The 18,277-nt window shown below is 49.7% G+C and overlaps 1 long non-coding RNA gene across 1 annotated transcript; it reads left to right on the top strand.

The window, feature by feature from the left end:
* Positions 1-7,723: 7,723 nt before the first annotated feature.
* LOC139801290 (uncharacterized) lies at positions 7,724-9,131 on the top strand. The gene is made up of 2 exons (XR_011728132.1): positions 7,724-8,691; positions 8,789-9,131. It is a non-coding gene; the product is annotated as an uncharacterized lncRNA (long non-coding RNA).
* Positions 9,132-18,277: the final 9,146 nt, after the last annotated feature.

The following is an 18,277-nucleotide window of genomic DNA, read 5'->3' as shown; positions in this document are numbered from 1 at the left end:
CCAGAGCAACAAGAACAGCACTTTTAATTGAGGTGAGTTCATTCTAAGAATTCCATAGAAATTTGTTTTCTTTTTCAATTCAGCGACACACATAAAACATTTTCTTACCCAAGTCTTCAAAAACACAAAAGGCGGATAATAAAAAGACAAGACAAGAATTCTTGTCTTTACACACGCTTCCTCTTCTAAAAATCACCAATTCCCAAACTACCCTAGTGGAGTACAAAGATTATAATTATAATTAGAAATATCTAATAAATAATTAGATGTTTCAAATTCCAAAATTTACTTATTAAGGACATTTAATCTGCTGGATCTAGATCTCACTTGTAGCAAGGGCTGTTTGTAGTTCAAAGGACGTCTTGAAATACCATAGATGTAAAATGTCCTTTCTGAAGCCATTTTAAGTTCTGAAAGATTAGAGGAGTTCCTTTCACACATGACTGTTGTCCATTACATCTGAATATATTTCAAAGCAAAGTAAGTCGCTTGTCTAACCTGTTTTGAGAAATACCAGCATGTCTTTTAAAAATAAACACTCACAATAAGCAGGCAAGTTCTTATTTCTGAATTCTCCAAGTTCCTGTATTCCAAATGTGCAAAAAATTTTGGATTTATTTCTTGTTTTGTTTCATTTTCATTCTGTTGGTAACCGGCACTGGTAACTGACCTTTACTCCAACTGCATGTGAGGTGAGCTATAAAGACATAGGAAACCAGTTACTAAAGATGTTGTGCTCTCTGGATCTGACTGGATCTGGATCATGGAGGGGCCAGCAAACCCAAGATCACAAATAATTCTAAAATAACCACTCGAAGCTCTATTTCTCAGTTTATGTAGCATTTATTGATAATACTCTCAAAATCAGGTAGCCTGATTTATACAGAGCCTAACAGATAACATAGGATTTTAATGATTTTGCAAAATAAACAGATTAACTTTTAAGGAAAAGCTCACCGTAGCTGAGTCTTTAAATAGGAAGGCAATTCAGAAGGACTGGCTGCAACTTCAAGTTGTGAGGGGAAAAAAAATTCAGGTTGTTTTTTTTTGGGTTTTTTTTTTTTTTTTTTTTTTTTTTTTTTTTTGAGACATGATGGACAAGACTGCCACCTTCTGGTAAATTCCTATATTTACTTGATGTTAGTTCTAGTTACGGTAGGTAAACTTCCATTTTGATTAGAGCAGGATCACTCATCTCCAAAAAGTGGGTAAAAAGCCGAGGATGGCTGACTTAGGATGTTTGAACAGTGCTTGAAGGTTTGAATCAAGAGCTGCTGCCCTGGCCATGGGACTGCGGGGACTGCATCCCCTCCTTTTATGCCATCTCCTCCCAAGGCTGAGACACCTCTTCTACACCTTCCCCCCAGAGAGCTTGTGCGTGCAGCCCCCCGGGTGCCTGTGCTGTCATAGTTGGGTGTGGATGTTCCAGTGCCTGCCTGTGCACACCTGGCCCGGGTGCCGGGTGACAATGGGACCTCTTTGTTACATCATTGGTGACACCCCTGGACCCCAGGTACCTTCCTAGTGCCGGGGTTGCCCTGGCTCAGTGTCCAGGAGGACAGCGATCAGATCAGACGGGAGCAGAGAGCTGACTTGAGCCCTGAGCCATGTCTGGTTTTTTTGTAGTTCGCAAAAGCTGCCGTGGTTCCCAAGAGAACCACGGCAACTCCCAGAGGCTGCTTGGTCCCCCAGAGAGGTAAGAGCCAGGGGCTGGGGCTGGGGCTGGGGCTGGGGCTGGGTGGGCACCGTGGGGTCAAATGTGAGGGATCGTGAAAGGCCTTTGTGGTTTGTCCATCGGGAGCTTCTGCCCAGCCCCTGAGGGCTGTGGTTCTTCACAGGCTGCCCATGAGCCTCCATCCCCAGGAGATTCACTGCCCCGTGCAGAGCCTGTCCCAGACATCTCCCTGCCCCCCATGCAGCCCCCACGGCCCCACGGGCTCTCCCTGCAGGCCGTGCAGCCTTGGGGCCAGCAGCAGCACTGCCACCCCCGTGCCCACCCCCCATGGCCTCTCCTCCTTCCCCAGGACTGAGCGGAGGTCCGGGAGCCAGCTCCACCTGGCCTGGGTGGAGGATGAGGCGGAAGAGATCAGTCTCCCCGTTCCAGACACGATGGCCCAGCAGCTGGAGACAGGTGAGTGAGCGGTTTGTGGCTGCTTTGCTGTGCTCCTGCATGGCAGGGGCTGCTGGGCACATCCCCGGCCTGCTCCGTGCCAAGTGCCCTCTTTGGGCCCCCCCGCCCAGGGCTGGCTCTGTCCTCGGGAGCTGGCACGCAGCTGGGTGCTGGCTAAGGGCCCTTTAGTCTCTCCTGCCAGCACCTTCAGCTCACCCTCCTCCCTTGCTTTGTTAAAGATCCCTGGTATTCAGCTGAGGAGAAGGAAGAGGGCCAGGAGATGTTTGAGGATGCTCGAGAAGGGTTAGGAGAGGTACCTACAGAGACTGCCACCTGCCTTGTGCCTGCTCCACCTGCCCCCACGCTCAAAGATGCCTTCCCAGACAGCTGCCCTCTGGGCAAAGCTGGGGAAAAAGGCAAAAAAAAAAAAAAAAAAAAAAAGGCTGCAGAGTCCTGAGCATACGAGGGATCAACAAAGGAGCCCCTTAATCTTCTCTTGTTGCAGGACCAGGATATGGAGTGGCTGAGAGATCTGATAGCCAGCCTGTCACCCTCCGTCCTCAAGAGCCTGCAGGATGTCTCGCAGGTCTGGCATTTCCAGAGCAGGTCACAGTTTCCCCCGTGCAAACCCCCAGGGAGGTTTCTCCCTCAAAGCCCTCTGCACCCTGAGGGGTACAGAGGCATAGAAAGGAGCAGAGGCTGCAGTGGGAAGGGGCTCTGGCCACCTTCTGGCCATGGCAGAGTGGTGTGGGGATTCTTCCCTGAGGCTGGGAGGGACCCCAGGGACATGAAGGCAGAGCCAGGCTTTGCTGCTGTTCCCAGGAAAATGTAGCAAATGATCCCTGGGTAAGGAGCCTCAGCTCCCTCAGGGGAGACAGCTGGCCCAAGATCTGTGCTGCATCTTTGGGAGTGGAACACCAGGACCTGGCCAGGGAGCCTGGGCCTTGGGCTGCTGGGAGGGACCCCTGGGTGTGGCATCTGAGGGGATGGTTGCAGTCCAGTGGCAGCACCATCCTCCCCTCTGTTCCCTGCAGGTAGAAAAAATCTTGAGGTGCATCCACAGAAACGTGGAGCACGTGCGCGCGGAACCATCGCGGTTTGTCCTGAGATCTATGCTTGGGCTGCTGAGCGAGTGCTGCCCCGAGGAAACCGTTCAGACCCTGTTGAGGATCAGTCCCTCCTGTGACAAGTATGAGCCCCAAGAGCCCTGGGGACTTGCTCCATAGCCCAGGCACAGCACAGTGGCCAAGGCAGCCCTGCTAACAGAGTGTTCTGGCTTGCAGCGCTGCGCTGGCCACGTGGGAGATGCTGCTGTCCCTGCCCAGCACTTCTGTGACAGTTCTTGACCGGCTGCTCAGCGTGATCCAGGGCTGGAGAGCAAAGCGTGCTATCCCATCTGTGAGTGACCAGAGCAGGTCTTGCTCCCCTTCAAGGCTGTTCCTGGCTCCCCAGGAAAAGAGACACATCCCCTCCTGCCTGCCCCAAACAGCCCCCTCCTCCAGGCCTTGGGGACACAGCCCCTCAGGGCCAGCAGGGACCTGCCCTGCACCAACGCCCTTGTTCCAGCCCCACGAGGCTGCCCCAGGAGCTCCCCAAGGACAAATAGGAACCCTGCCCCTATCTGGGCAGCACTCTGCTTCCCCACTGCCTGCACCCCCTGCCCCGCACTGCAGCTGGAAACCTGGGGCAGGGGCCGGAGTTGGGTGCCAGAGGGGGGGGGGGGGGGGTCACCGTGCTGGCCCAGGGAGGCTTGTGGGGCCACCCTGAAGCAGGAGGGGAGCCCCCAGGGCTGCTGGGCCGTGGCCTGGCAGATGGGTCACAGCCTCCATGGGTGTCTCTGTGGGCTGGGCTGGTGCCTGAGCCGCACTCCACGTGCAGCCCAGGGGCTTTGGCAGTGCCCTAGCAGCTTCCTTGCACTGAGAGCTGTCCCTGTGTCCTTCTGCAGGCAAGGCAGGTCCTGTCCAGGCTCAGTCAGCAGCCCCGCTGTCAGGGGATCCTGGAACTGCTCTTCCCCAGGCTCCTCATGAGCTTGATCTACAAGGTTTCCCTGGGAACAGTGATCCTGGGACAGGAGCCGCCTCAGGCCGATGAAGCCAGCCCTTTGGGGTGCGCCATCCCCTTCCCCTGCCATTCCCCTGGGCCCTCGGCCAGGGCCCCTGCTCTGTGCGTAACTGGACCTTGCTCTGCCCACAGGGTGGCAGTGGAGGGCATTAAAGCTCTGCTGGACGCTGCTGGCTTTCAAGGGCACGTCCAAAACATCCAGAAGGAGGGCGGCTGGGACATGATGCTGGATGTGGACACCCTCGAGAGAGGAGTCAGCTTGCTGGCCAGGTGAGAGCAGAGGAGCCCCCAGGCACCCAGGCCCCGGGCTGCAGCCGCAGCGCTGGCCAGGGAGCGATCCGAGTGGCAAGGGGTGCTCCTTGCCTGGGGAGAGAGCAGGGCACAGTCAGCAGCAAGTGCTGTGGAGGCTGTGGCTGGGGGCAAAGGCGTGTCCTGGCCTAGGCTATCCTGGCTGGGCTGGGCAGGACAATCCCAGCAAGGCTTTGCCTGCCCTGCTCACTGCCAGCACTGCTTTTCCTTCCCTGCCCTGCCCAGAGAGATGAGGAAGAGCCCCGCGAAGCAGCGATACCTCCTGTTCCAACACGTAAAAGAGATTCTTGACCAGAGGAGGGAATGGCAGCTCAACTTTGCCATGACTTTCTATACTGAGGTAAGCCTGGTGGGCAGCAGTCAGTGCCTCTGCCAGATGCTCCTGAAGCCGTCCCTCTGGCACAGGCGGCTGCCACCGGGTGGGATGACCGTCCCTGGAGCTGGGACAGAGGGCTCTGCTGCCAGTCAGTCCCTGGGGCCTCCATCCAGCCCTTCCTGCTGGGGCAGTGCTCAGCACCCCCACGTGTCCACAGGCAGGGCTGCCCCCCGGAGGGGCTGTGTCAGCCCCCAGGCCCCGAGCTGGCAGTGGTAACCAGGAGCTGCAGAGTGCCAGGGTCCTGCAGCTCTGCCCGTCTCTCACCGCTGTTCTTTCAGTTGCTGGGCTGCCAGGACCTTGGAAAGGATCGGAATGACATGCGCCTCCTCCACTCCTACCTGAGCCACGGCAATCAGACAGTCCGTCTGCTGGCACTCGGGGGCTTGGTGGCGCTCGCAGGAGATCCGCGGATGGTGAGCGAGGCGTAGTCAGGCGGAGCCGCGTTGGCAGCCTGGGGCTGGGGCAGGGGTAACACGCTGGCTTGGGCCTGGCTGAGAGGAAGGAGGTGGCTGTCAGCAGAGAGAGGGGTGGCTGAGCAGGGGCCACAGAGCCTTTGCTCTCCTTGCACTCTCCTTCATCCCCATCGGCACGCGCAGCGCCTGCCAGGAACCTGGGTGGGAGGCTGGTGCTCAGCACGCAGGGCGTTTGTGCCGGGCTGCTCCTCCACTGCTCCACCCTCTCAGAAATTCTCTGTTTCCTCCAGGCAAGAGAAATGCGGGACAGCTCTGTTGTGGAGAGCATCCTGATGTGCCTGAAGGATCCATCGACAAACATCAGGATGGGAGCCTTGCTGCTCTTCCAAACCATGATGCGTCTCCTGAAGAGGAAAGAGGCCAGCCCCGTCGCTCTGCTGCTGGTGGAGGAGCTCCCAGCCCTCTTTGGTGATGTAAGGCTGATTTGGGAAACTGACCCCATAGAGGGTCATGGGGCAAGGACAGCTGCCCTCCAGCCCAGCCCTGCGGGCAGCACATGGGCAGGGCTGCTGCCCTCCTCACGCCCCTGGGCTCTGCTGAGAGGGCTGCTGGGCTCTGCACCCAGCATGGCTTCTCCTTGGCCTCAGCCTCTATAGAGGTGCCCTGAGCCCAGCATCTCCCCTCACATTGACCACGTTAATAGCCTTGGTCACCGTGGGTGGGGAGAAACTGTAGCTGCAGTCACACCGTCTTCCTTCCTACCAGGAGTCTGGCCAGGTGCAAGAGCTCTCCCTCAGCCTCTTTGGGGAGATGATGAAGGCTGTGGCGAGCAGGGACAGGGGAGAGATGAAGAAGGCGATACGTAGGGTCGTGGTCTCTCTCTTCCTGCACATGGATACTGAGAGCAGGAGTATGGCCGAGGTACAGAGTTGAAATCTGAGCACCTGCTTTGCCCTTCCTTCCCTCTGCCCCAGCCCTGGCAGCAGCAGCTCATCAGCTCTTGCCCATTTTTCTTGTGATGGCTGTGAGAGTGCCATAGCTGAGGTGGTGGGTGCCCCGTGTCCCTGCCTCGGGCATTGAAGCCCAGGCATTCAGGCTCTGTCCCCAGCTGCCTCTTCCCATAAGTAGCTGGGGACAGCTGGCAGCCTTGCCGAGAGGAGGGGGAGGACAGCTCTCCTTCTCTGAGCTGTGGTGCCAGCTCCCACCTGCTGCTGTTTTGCAGGCCTCTGGCAAAGCCCTGCTCGTCAGTGCAAAGTTCCTGGGCTGGAGGAAGCTCAAGAGGGCAATCAAGAAGAGGAAGAGCTGGGTGATTGGAGAGACTTTGGTGAGGATGACCCCCAGGTGCCAGGGCCTGGGCTGGACAAGGGATGCTCCATGTGCCCAGGGTGTGGATGTGCAGCTGTTTCTGGCTGGCCCTGATCCAGAGCAGAATGCACAGCTTGGACCTCAGTCCCCCTTCCTTCCCCTTTCTCTGGGGCGCAGCCAGGGCTGCTTCTGCAGGCCCCTCTTCCCCCCAGCCCCTGGGTGCTTCAGGAGCCCCCCGCCCACCTGGGCCCTGGCAGCAGCAAAGAGGGGTCACAATACCCCCAGCCAGACCCCCTCTGACTGTGACTCTGGCTGCATCTCGGGCCCCTGGGACTCCTGGCTGGCAGAAAGGAATGGCCTGGGGGAGAAGGGGTGGGATGGGCAGAGGGACTGCTCTGGCACACAGGGAATGCTCTGTGCCAGCCCCATGACATGACCTTGGGCACTCTCCAGCTGAAGCAGGACAGGAGCAGGGTGGAAGACTACGTGCGTTTCAGCCTGCCCTACCTGCAGGACTCTCGGGCCAGCGTGAGAGCGGAGGCCATCAGGTTCATCGGTGAGCCACAGCCCCCGGGGACCCTCTTCTGGCAGCCCGGCCCCAGCCCCCGGCGCTGCCCCGGCAGGCAGGAGCAGCCCTGTGGCTGTCCCGGGCAGGGCCCTGGCCTCCCGCTGCCCCCTCTGCCCTGCCCTGGTCTTGGTGGCCTTGGTGGCCGCCTGGCTCAGTGTCAGCAGCGCCCTCGGGGACTTGCCCGGGGCCATCCCTGCAGAGCGCTGGGCAGGAGGGCGTGCGGCCGAGCTGGCCGGGCCGGGGGCGGTGCTGCCGCAGTGCTGGGGAGGGGGAGGTCTGACGGGAGCTCTGTGCACAGGGACTGCTGTGCAGCACCTGGGGAGGAATCCACCTGAAGAGACGCTGGAGGTTCTGTGGAATGGTGAGTAGGGTCAGAGGAGTGCTAGTGGGGCAGGGAGAGAGCCTGGGCAGGGTGCTGCCGTTCCTGGCTCTGCTGCAGGGAAAGGAGGGAGAAGCTGTGACTGTCCCATCCCTGGAAGTGTTCATGGCCAGGCTGGCTGTGGCTTGGAGCTCCCCGGCCTAGTGGGAGGTGTCCCTGCCCGTGGTGGGGGGGTTGGCTTGGGACTAGGTGATCATTAAGAAGGTCCCTTCCAGCCCAGCCCAGTCTGGGAGCCTGGGATTCCTGAGCAGCAGCTTCCAGCTGCTCCCTTGGTCCCAGCTGCTCCTCCTAGTTAGGGAAAGAGAGGGATGGGGCTTGCATAGAAGGGTCTGTGCAGACAGCAGCCTTTCACCACTGCTCGCTTTTTTTCTGTTGCAGTCGTCAAGCCCTTTGATGAGGACCCTGATGCCTCAGTCAGGTCCCAAGCAGGTGAGACCTTGCACATCCTGCAGACGGCGACGGAGCTGCAGAGACAGAGATGGTCCTTACGAAGACTGTGCTTCTGGCGCTGATGAGGTGGGTCAAGGACAATCTTGCTGCCACCATCTTCCTGACGGGACTTGCACCACTGCCCCGTCATGGCTGCTGTTCTCCAGACCCTAATGTGCACCCCCAGGCTGTGCCCGACTGTCTAAGTCCAAAGGAGTGCCCCCAGAACTCTCCTGTGCCCTGACTCTCCCAGTTAAACCTCCCTAATGTCATCCCAGGCGGAGGAAGTGGCTGTGCTGGGGTGAAGGTCCTGGTGGGATGATGATCCCCGAGCGTGCAGAGCACACAGCATTTGTCCTGGCCTCTCCTGCTACCTGCGCATCAGCTTAGCCCTGTGAGTGCCCTGGCCCCAGCTTGTTGGAAAGCCAGGTTACCCTTCTTTTGGGGGGTGGTGCGATGAGGCACAGGGCAGAAGGGAGTCAGGGTTTAACTCAGCAGAGCTCTTATAAACCCCAAAACTGCTTTGTCTTCAGGGATTTTTTTGGCAGCTGCAGGAAGAAGGCAGAGTGTAAAATGGAGGGCATTCCACCTGGAATGATGAGCCTCGTCAGCAAGCACACCTCCACGGGGACAGCCCTGGTCACACCTGAGGATGAGGATGAACGCTTGCTCCTCACAGCAGTCCTGCTCAGTGTCACGGGCATCATCAGCTGGTGCTGAGTTCTTACAGCCCACGTACAGGTGAGGAATTGCCTCAGCAGCCGGAGATTCCCAGCTGATCCCAACTTTCCCAAGAGAGTGAGAAGCAGCTGCTGCATTCCTCTTCTGTCACTTCCAGGAGGTCACCAGGGTGTCTGCAGAGTTTTTGACCTCTCCCACAGAGACCTAGAGCAGCTCGAGTCATGCGGCTGAGCGCACCCCCAAACAAGATACCCTCTTGGAGGCTGTTTGGATTCATCACGAGCTGCCCAAGAGGCTACAGGAGGTTCCAGCCTTGCCGGGCAGGGCCCGTGTCACCGTGTGGGCCCAGGCGGCTTGGGACAGCTGGGCAGGGCAGAGCTGAGCCAGAGCTGCTCTCCTTGTCTCCTCAGAGCAGCGGGACGTGCAGCCTCCTGGCCTCTGGCATAGCTTCCAATAGGTCAAAGAGGTCCCCAAATAAAACGTGGCGTTTGGAAAGCACAGCATGTGGTGACATCTGTTGTATGGGACCTGGGCTCTGATCCTGGGACCGATGGGTGATCCTGGGCTCAACGCATCACAGAATCCTGGGAGTTTTTCGGGCTCCATTTTCTCACCTCTCTGGTGATGGTAAATGCAGAACACTCTGCATCCCTGCAGTGTCACGGTCAGGCTGTTCAGCGGCAGCTTCCCTCAGAGACATCTGGGGAAAAAGCAAACCTGTCTGTGGTTTGATGATTCTCATGTAGTCTGCCTCTGAGCGGTGCTGTGGAGCTCCAGCTTTGTGTGCAGTTCTGGGTTGTGCCCTGCAGAGGAAGAAGAGGAAGTGTTGCTGCCCAGCTCGTCTCTGTGCAGCCCCTGAGCACGCAGCGTCCTGGCTGAGTCCCCTCCGTGTCAGAGCCCCGCAGCAGCCCCGGCCGTGAGCAGCCGGGCCGGGCACTCGGGCTGATGCCCTGCAGCTGGGCAGGGGCCGTGTCCTGGGGGTGGGGGTGGGAAACTCCTGGGGCGGGGGGCACAAAAGCTGCCGTGAGCACAGCCCCTCCCGGGTTCCCGTTCCTCTTAGCAAACAGCAGCTCCTCTGTGTGGGGCTGGGGGCTCCTTCCTGCAGCAACTTTTCAAGAAGGTCCTTCTGGGGCATCTGAGAGGAAGCGAAAAGCAGGACTCTGATACAAGTGGTGATTTAAACCTCTTTAGTCTGATTGTTGCTTGTTGATTGGGGGTGTTGGGCAAGGGGCATTGGCTTTCTTGTGTGTGACATCAATGCTCTGTTCTGCTCTGCTCTGCTCTGTTCACTGGGCATTGGCTCTACCTGGTTATCTATGGCAATCTTTATTGAACTGTTAGGGTTTTTTTTTTTAGGGGAAACTACACACCCTCCATTCATACCAAGCTGAGTCCATCAGAGTTTGGAGATTTTGGAAATGGTTGTCCCTCTTTCTAAGAAGTTTGTGCAGCGTGCACTGTCATCTCATTCCCTCGTGCTTTCAGGAATGTTCTGGGGTGACCCTGATGCTGCCACAGCAACAATACCTGAAGTTGCTGGCAAGGCCTGCCAATACCAGGACAGCCTCTTCCTGGGCTTTGACCTTGTTGCAGGCGTAGAGATAATGCCTGAGGAGATAGTGGGTATATTGGACAGGATGAGAGACAAGTCAAGCTCTGCTCCTGCCTGCACCCTGGTTTTCCACCATTAGGAGAAAGTGTCCTCCTATCAGACCGCTGCAAGTAAACTGGGACACGCCATGAGCTGACATGTGGTGGTGCTACCTTTGCAACCAGGTAAAGGTGGGATAGACAGCCTAGCACTGCATTCTGACTCAGTAGCTGCTTCAGTCATCTATTTATCTTAGAACTGCTGCTGTGCAAAATGTGCCTTAAGAAGTGAAATGAGGCCAGTATAAACAAGACACTGCTTAACTCTTGTAGCAAACTTCAATGTAAAAGAGAATGCTTTCAAGTATATTCACACTAACTGTTTTATAGTTTGAAAATTTCAGAGCTTGATATCTTTCTTCCACTTGCTATTTAATGTCAAAACGCTCTATTCAGCATTTCTGGTGAGGATGAGAAGTAATATACAATAAAAATATACTAGTGCTTTTGAAAACACTCCGGGGAAAAAGGAATAAGGGAATATCGTTCCTGACAACTGCATTCTGATTGGGGAGCTGTTTCGGCCACCTAATTAGGTTAGAATTTTTGGTGACGTTGACAGATAAAATACAATAGAATATCTTAGTGTTTTGAAGCATTCCAGGGACAAAAAGTGTAAAGGAATATCATTCCTGACAACTGTATTCAGATGTGGGAGCTGTTTCAGCCATCTATTTGTTTTCAATCTGATGCTTTTTTGAAACTGCTGAACTATTGTAACATCGTCCCATGCTAAAGAGAAAGAAAAATATTCACAATAAAAAATATTATATATAATTATAAAATATTCAGCAGCTCAAAACTAATAGAAACACATGGCTGAAACAGCTCCCACATCAGAAACCAGTTTTCAGAAATTATACTGCCTTATTCTTTTTGTCCCTGGAGTACTTTTTAATGCACTGAGATATTTTCTTGTATTTTAACTCTCAGATTCACCAAAAACGCTGAATAAAATATCTCACCCGTAAATAACATGTGAAAGAAGCAAGCTCTGACACTTTCAAACTATAAAACAATTGGGCTGAGTACTTTTCTAGTTTTATCTTCTACCTGGGAGAATGTGACAGGAGTTAAACAGTGTCTTTGAGATCCCAGCTACCTTCTGCTTCCTAAGTCATGCATTGCAAGGAGGCAAAATTACAGTGAATAGATGGCTGAAAAGACTCTGACATAAGAAAATACTTTTCAGGATAGTATTCCCATTTTCCTTTGGCTCTGGAGTGTTTTCAGATGTTAAGAGTTAAGCAGTGTCTTCGACATCCTGGCTTCCCAAGGCACATTTTGCACAGCAGCAGATTTAAACCTGATGCCTGCAACAGGCCCCACATCAGAATGCAGTCGTCAGGAACGATATTCCTTTTTTCCCTGGCATGTTTTTGAAAGCACTAATATATTTTATTGTTTCTTACCTCTGAGCCTCACCACAAAGCACCTTATCCTAAAAGAACTAGAGAAAATAGGATGTCGGGTTTTGAGTACTTCACACACTATAACAAACAATTCATGTGAGTCGTGTTCTGGCGTTCACTTTTAAGTGGGAGGATGTACAAAACTTAATTGGTCTCTCTGAGATACTGGGCTCCCTTCATTTCCCTAAGTTGTCAGGAATGATATTCCCTTGTTCTTTATTTCTTTTCTATTAATTTTTTGGAATGATATTCTAATACTCATGCGTCTTGTGAGTGTTTTCTAAAGCACTAATATATTTTATTGTATATTACTTCTCAGCTTCACCAGAAAGGCTGAATAGAGCGTCTTGACATTTAATAGCTAGTGGAAGAAAGATATGAAGCTCTGATATTTTCAAACTAAAAAAACCAGAAGGTGTGAATATAATAATGATTATTAATGTAAAAATCATACCCAAGAGAATTTTTTTTCAGAATTCCAAGAAGAACAGCTATTATAAGTCATGGCAGTAGGTTAATTGTAGAAAAGGAGAAGACAAGCTGAAGAGCAGAAAGTCTGGCCTTAGTGGCTCTTTGGTTTTTTCTCTCCCCTACTTCATTGTTTTTCTTCCGTATTAAGCGCACCTTATCATTCTTTATGTAGCTTTATGTTTCCACAAGCTATTGTGTTTTATGGAAGGATCTCAGGCTAGTTGATGATGTCTAAGTTTCCTAACTGGTTGCTTTAATTATGTGGGGTGGGTCCTTGGTTTTTTTTGCTTCTGCATGCTTTGTCAAGTGTCCTGATGGCCGAATTAGCTCTGAATTTTTGACTGTTCGTTTTACAGTCTTTTTAACAAGAGTAATATCTTTTATTCTTGGTTTTAAAATAAGTAGTCTGATGCTCCTTGTTTTCAGTTTCACACGTGAGGAAGGAGCAGAGAATACGGTTTTATGCTCTTCACTTTGATTAGTTTCTTACAAGTTTGTCTCTGATAGAGGTGTCTGACAAGGGACATTGCAGCTCTTGGTTTCTGATGATTTCCTGTCCCATGCCAGGTTCTAGTACATGATGAATCCAGTCTTGTGTGACCCTGTAATAAATTCACACTGCAATACCTTGCATTCTTCCTAGTGTTTTTTGTTTGTTTTTTGGGGCTAAGTGGGATGCAGCACCAGATACCTGTAGCATAAGATAAACACACAGAGGAGCCCATGCTGAGCTGTGGTAAGCTCTCCACACAAAGTGTAGCAAGGTACCCGTCGTACTTTGTTATTTATAGTCAGCAACTTACCTGCTCAGTCCAATGGAGGAAGAAGAGATGTGCCATTGACACAGGTGATCCAGTGGTGCTGGGAGCTAGTTCTGCCTTTTGATGGTATTGAAGCTGATGTGATAATGCTGGCAGATACAGCTGTGGATACGATTTTCCCTTGCAGCACTAAACCCAGCTGTGACATCCCTGCTGGTCCTGCTGGGTTTGCTTGAAAGGCCTGTCTGTGTTTCCCCTCTCTTTAGACATTGTGTTGCACAGAAAGAACGAAACAGGCACAGAGACTGTGCTGGGTGGTTGTGTCAGGTTAACACACAGCTCTGAATGTCAGGAAGGCTGCATACAGCCTCAGGGCTTGAGATTCTTTTTTGTGACTTTGACTGTTAACCTGTTTGAAAAAGCTCTGAGGTCTTCCAGCTGCATGTTTTTATTTTATAGTAAGCGGGAACATTAATGCATTGTTTGTAGATACTTTTTTTGCAGAAAGGTAGACAGAAAACTGACAGTGGTATGTGAGGCCCTTTCTCAGCAAACAACACAGAAGGCAGGACCTTTTATTTAATGTGTTTAAGACTGTGCCTGCAGATACCTTCCTGTGGCTTCCTCCCAACACTGTAGCATTCGAGGCTATTTATGTCTTAAATACTTATTTAAGGATGATTTAGTGTCTTTGCTTTTGGTGTAAATTGTAGAATGATGTGTACCTAGTTATTTCCTTCTTAAACAACCTGAGAACAAAAATTCTGGAAGGATATTGGGAAACAAAGGGCTCTTTCTTTAAGACACCACATTTCTTTGTATCCATTTCTTCATCTGAATTTTTTCTAGAAATTAAACAGTGTATCATGATCTTTCTTAAGTCTTGGTGGTACAGTGTGTGGCTTTTTGGTCTGTAATTTAGGGCTGATAACCCAGCAAATTATAAGCAAAACCCAGTAGTTTAAGGGTTTAAGGGTTAAAATGGCAGGATAAAATTCTGGTGGACATGGCTTTTCACTGGATCAGCATCACTTGCTCAATACATTTTGCTTTTGGGTGGTTCTCAGTACATTTCTGTTTGAGAACTACTATGATTTTGTGTTCTTCTCCCCATCTCTGAGCTTTCAGGACGTGTCTTGAAAGGTGTAGTGTATGTGCATGATGTTTTATTGTGGTTGCAAAAACATACAGGCAATCTTTTGTATCAACATGTGTTGTGGTTGATAATGATGGAAATGCTTGCTGAAACACAGGTGTACACCAGTGGGTTCTACAAACAAAAGTAATTACAGTCATCATGCCTGCATAATGTAATGTCTTAAAAATCTATATGCCTCCTCCCTTGCTGACATGTGAGGGAACTCTTGGTGTCTCTGATGACCACTGTTGCTGCTGGATTTCTGATCTCCAAGCTTCTGTGGGTTATTCCTCCATCTGGCAGCTCCCTGCAAGACAAAGTGACATTTTAGTTGCTTGATGCTCTTACCAAGATCTTGACTTCTCACATCCCCTTAACAGCTATCTCACAGAACTTAAATCTGGAACCTACTGATTATTTACTGTTTAGTTACTCTTATTATTTACTGATTAGTTACTCTTCTTTTGCAAGAGGTTGATAATGCTCTTAGCTTTTTTTTGGCATAGCTCAAAGGGAGGGAGAAATTGTTTATTACCAATAGCTGAAAACAGACATCTATCTTGCCTCCATTAGCTGATTCACATACCTAGTCCTGCTGACAAGCTGTTTCCCAGGAAATTAGGAAGTCAGAGGGGTCAGATTTATTTAGTCAGCCACTCAGTTCAAACCACATATGTTAGTGTGAGAAGTCTTCACTGAACTCACCATTACAATGATGGATTTGTGCAGTGTGTCATTCCTAGGGAATAATTTTCAAAGGCAGCACATCTGAATTTCCAGAAAGGGTGGTTTGCTTTTTTTCTCTATGGTGCTAGTGGTAGCATTTTCCTTCTGTTTTCTGTGTTTAAATGTTTTCTTCTGGATTATTTTAAACAACTCAGTATTTTCCTCTGATACAAGATCTAAATTCTGCATGTTTTTCCTCTCAACTGGAGACTAGTGAGACCTTGTTTAGCTGTTATCACAAAGAGTGAGGGCAAAGGATGATTTACATTAAGTATAAAATTGATGTCTTGCAAATAGCAAAACCCCCCCAAGCAAGATTAAAAAAAAAAAAAAAAGGTGGGGGGAGGGTTTGCTGGAGGGCTGAAAAGTTTTGAGTGTATCAGAGCTTTATTAGGTCTGCACCAAAGGAATGAATGGAGCCTTTGCCTGCCCTGCCCTACTCTTACCTTTTGTCTTGCATTATTTAATTAACAAAAGATGCCACATTTGGTTGCAGTGTTAAGAAATGCGGTGACAGCCAGAAGTTATTTTGGAATTTGAGCCTATATGTCTCCTGTGTTAGCTCTGACATCTATAGCACAGTGTGAAATACATGGAAGGTCTAAAGGGAGCTGGAATTGATTTTTCTGAAGTGTAACAAAGTGCTTGAAAGATGCAGCCAAGAGAGATGCACTTTTTGCACAGGAAAATGAAGAGCTCTGCCTCTTCTGGGCGTGTTGTATTTGGGCCTGGAGGAAACTAAAGTGCTGGTGAGGAGTCTGGAAATTCAAACTCATCATCATGATGTCATTGTCAGTCTGCTGAGTGGTTGGCTCACCTGACTGGTGGCTCTGTGGGAGAAGGGAGGGGTATGGTGCCTTCCAATGCATGTGCATACTTGTATGTTATGCATTTTTTCTGTCTTATATTCATTCACAGCTGTGATTAGTGCTCATCCCATCCATTCACTCAATAGCCCTCACCATCATTTCCACTCCGGCAGCCTCGCTTCTCCAACTTGCATTTATCTCCATCACCAGGTCAACCCAGGGCCAAATTCCACAGGTGAGATATAAATGATCAGGTAGATTTGGCTTCCAATGGAACAGTAAGGGAAACGTGGAAATCAGAGCTTGAAACCTGGTCAGTCTCCATGAGAGGCAGAGCAATATTAAATGCAGACAAAATCCTCAATTGAGAAAATATTCAATGGAGAAAACTCAATATAGAATTTTTATTTGTAAACAGTTTTCTGTGTAGATCAGATATTGATCCTTGAGATGCATAGTTATATCCTTGACAAAAAATAAGAGGCTTGTTGTTTTATATACAGCTTCCAAGAAGAAAGATTCCTTTTTCTAAAGCCTTCATCTCTGGAGTCTGAAATTAAACCTAATTTGAACTATTTAAGGGGATAATAATTTTCCTAATTACTTGTCTTTAAAACCAAGAGAGGACAGAAGTCCAGACTTCACTACTGACAGATGAAATTATCTTTCTGAAGCACAGTCTTCAGCAGTCTTCAGATACATCCCCAGGGTAGCATTTGCATTCAACTAGAGATTAATTGGGGAACCAATCAAAGACAGTTCCTTAATTTTCAAACTGCAGTGAGAAAACTTTACAAAATGTAGGTGGCATTATCATTGTATGTTATGTCCAGAAAAATTATGTATTTTCCTTCTCAGGATATACAGTCATGATCTAACCTGTATTCCCATATAAATAAAGGGTTAGCATTAAATTTAGACAGCAACAGAGCTCATTATGGCCAATCAGACTTTATTCTATGTATCACTAAATCTAATGGTGGTCTTTGCACTACTTAAGCCCTTTAGCTGGCAATTGTTCCTGTTTACTCATTAATTGTAACAAATCAGATTTAATTTTCAAATAAAAAATTAATACATTTTATCTTCTGGTTAACAACTTTTGATTACTTGTATCTAATTAGTTGCATTGACTGTCAGTCACCTAAATGGTCATTAAGGCTGTCCTTTTAGCTTCCTGATCAGCTATGTTATTATCCCTGATTATAGAACCCAGTCCCCTCTAGTGACCTTTTACACGTACTACTGCTATTCCTGCTGGTTCTCGCAGGGCTCGCAATACCTGTGTAACAACTTCCTAATGTATAAGTCCCTTCCCTTGGGAATTAATTAGGCCTCTTTTTTTCCCAGAATTTTTCAAAAAATATGTACTACATCATATGCATACTTTAAGCCAGTACAAACAATGCCAATTCTGTTCCCCAACAACGGCAAAACTCCCAAGACCGCTCACAATTCACAAGCTGTCTGCCATCCTCCCCCAAGTCCACTAAAAATTCTCCCTCCTGTCACTAGGAACCAACTTTTATTTTTTTTTATCAAAGGGCTCATTTGTTTCTCTGGTCCCCAGCAAGTAAAGCCCCTAATTTTCCTCAAACATCCTATCATCCCTCTTCCTTTGTCTACAATCTCTCTTCATATGACCCTTCTTTTTGCAATAATAGCAAACTACTACATTCTTAGTCCTTTCAAGTGGCCCTGAAATTTTACCAGGCCTCTGACACCGTCCTTTACGCTCAGTCAGTTCCTGACCCGTTAGCCTTTGACCTGCCGGTCTCTGACTCTCTCTCAGCAGCAACCATCATTTTCACTGTTCGCCTCTCTGTCTCCTCATCTCTCCACACATACGCCTTCTGAGCCTCTCTCAACAATTCATTCAGTCCCCTATCCTGCCAATCTTCTAATTTCTCCAGATTTTTCCTAATGCCCACCCAAGATTTTGCCACAAACTGAGTTTTTAATAAAGTTTCTCCTACTGGAGTACTCGGGTCCAGCCCTGAGTACATCTGTAAATTCTTTCTTAACCTTTCTAACCACTCAGTAGGAGTTTCATCTTTCTTTTGGTGTTCTTTAAATGTTTTATTAATATTCTGTCTGCATGGGACGGATTCTCTTTTACCTTGAATAGTAGTTGTTCTCAGGTCCTGCATATGCCCTCTATGTACTGGATCTTGGTTATTCCCGTCTGATCTCTGAAGGGGCCACTTAATGTCTGCTGCAGGGCTCTGGTGACGTTATTAATTCCAACTTCTCATTTCTGCTCTCCTGATCATACTTAAAACTGACTGTAATTCATCCCAGGTAAACACATTGGATCCTAAAAATTGGTCTACCTGTTCTGCTACTTCTAACGGATCTTCTAATAAATTTCTCATCTCTTTTTTTATATTCTCTCACATCCCCTGAGTTAAGGGGCACGACCACATATCCCATGCCAGTCTGTGGTCCTCCCATTGCAATTTCTTGTAATGGGTATAATCCGCCCATACCTTTTTCTTGTCTCGCTCTGGTTTGACTTCTTGTGACCTGTCCCTGGTCCACCTCTGAGGAGTCTAAATCTGAATCCTCATCAGGGGGAGCAGTGGAGGTGGTTGAAATCGTTGGAACAGGAGGCTGTGGTTCTGGAGGAGGGAGTGGTGGGACATATGGTGGAGGTGTGAGAAAAACCTCCTCTGTTTT

This window comes from Heliangelus exortis, chromosome 11 (genome assembly GCF_036169615.1).
Source record: "Heliangelus exortis chromosome 11, bHelExo1.hap1, whole genome shotgun sequence".
NCBI lineage: Eukaryota > Metazoa > Chordata > Aves > Apodiformes > Trochilidae > Heliangelus > Heliangelus exortis.
The sequence above is the reverse complement of the archived record's forward strand: the minus strand, read 5'-3'. Positions and strand labels throughout refer to the sequence as shown.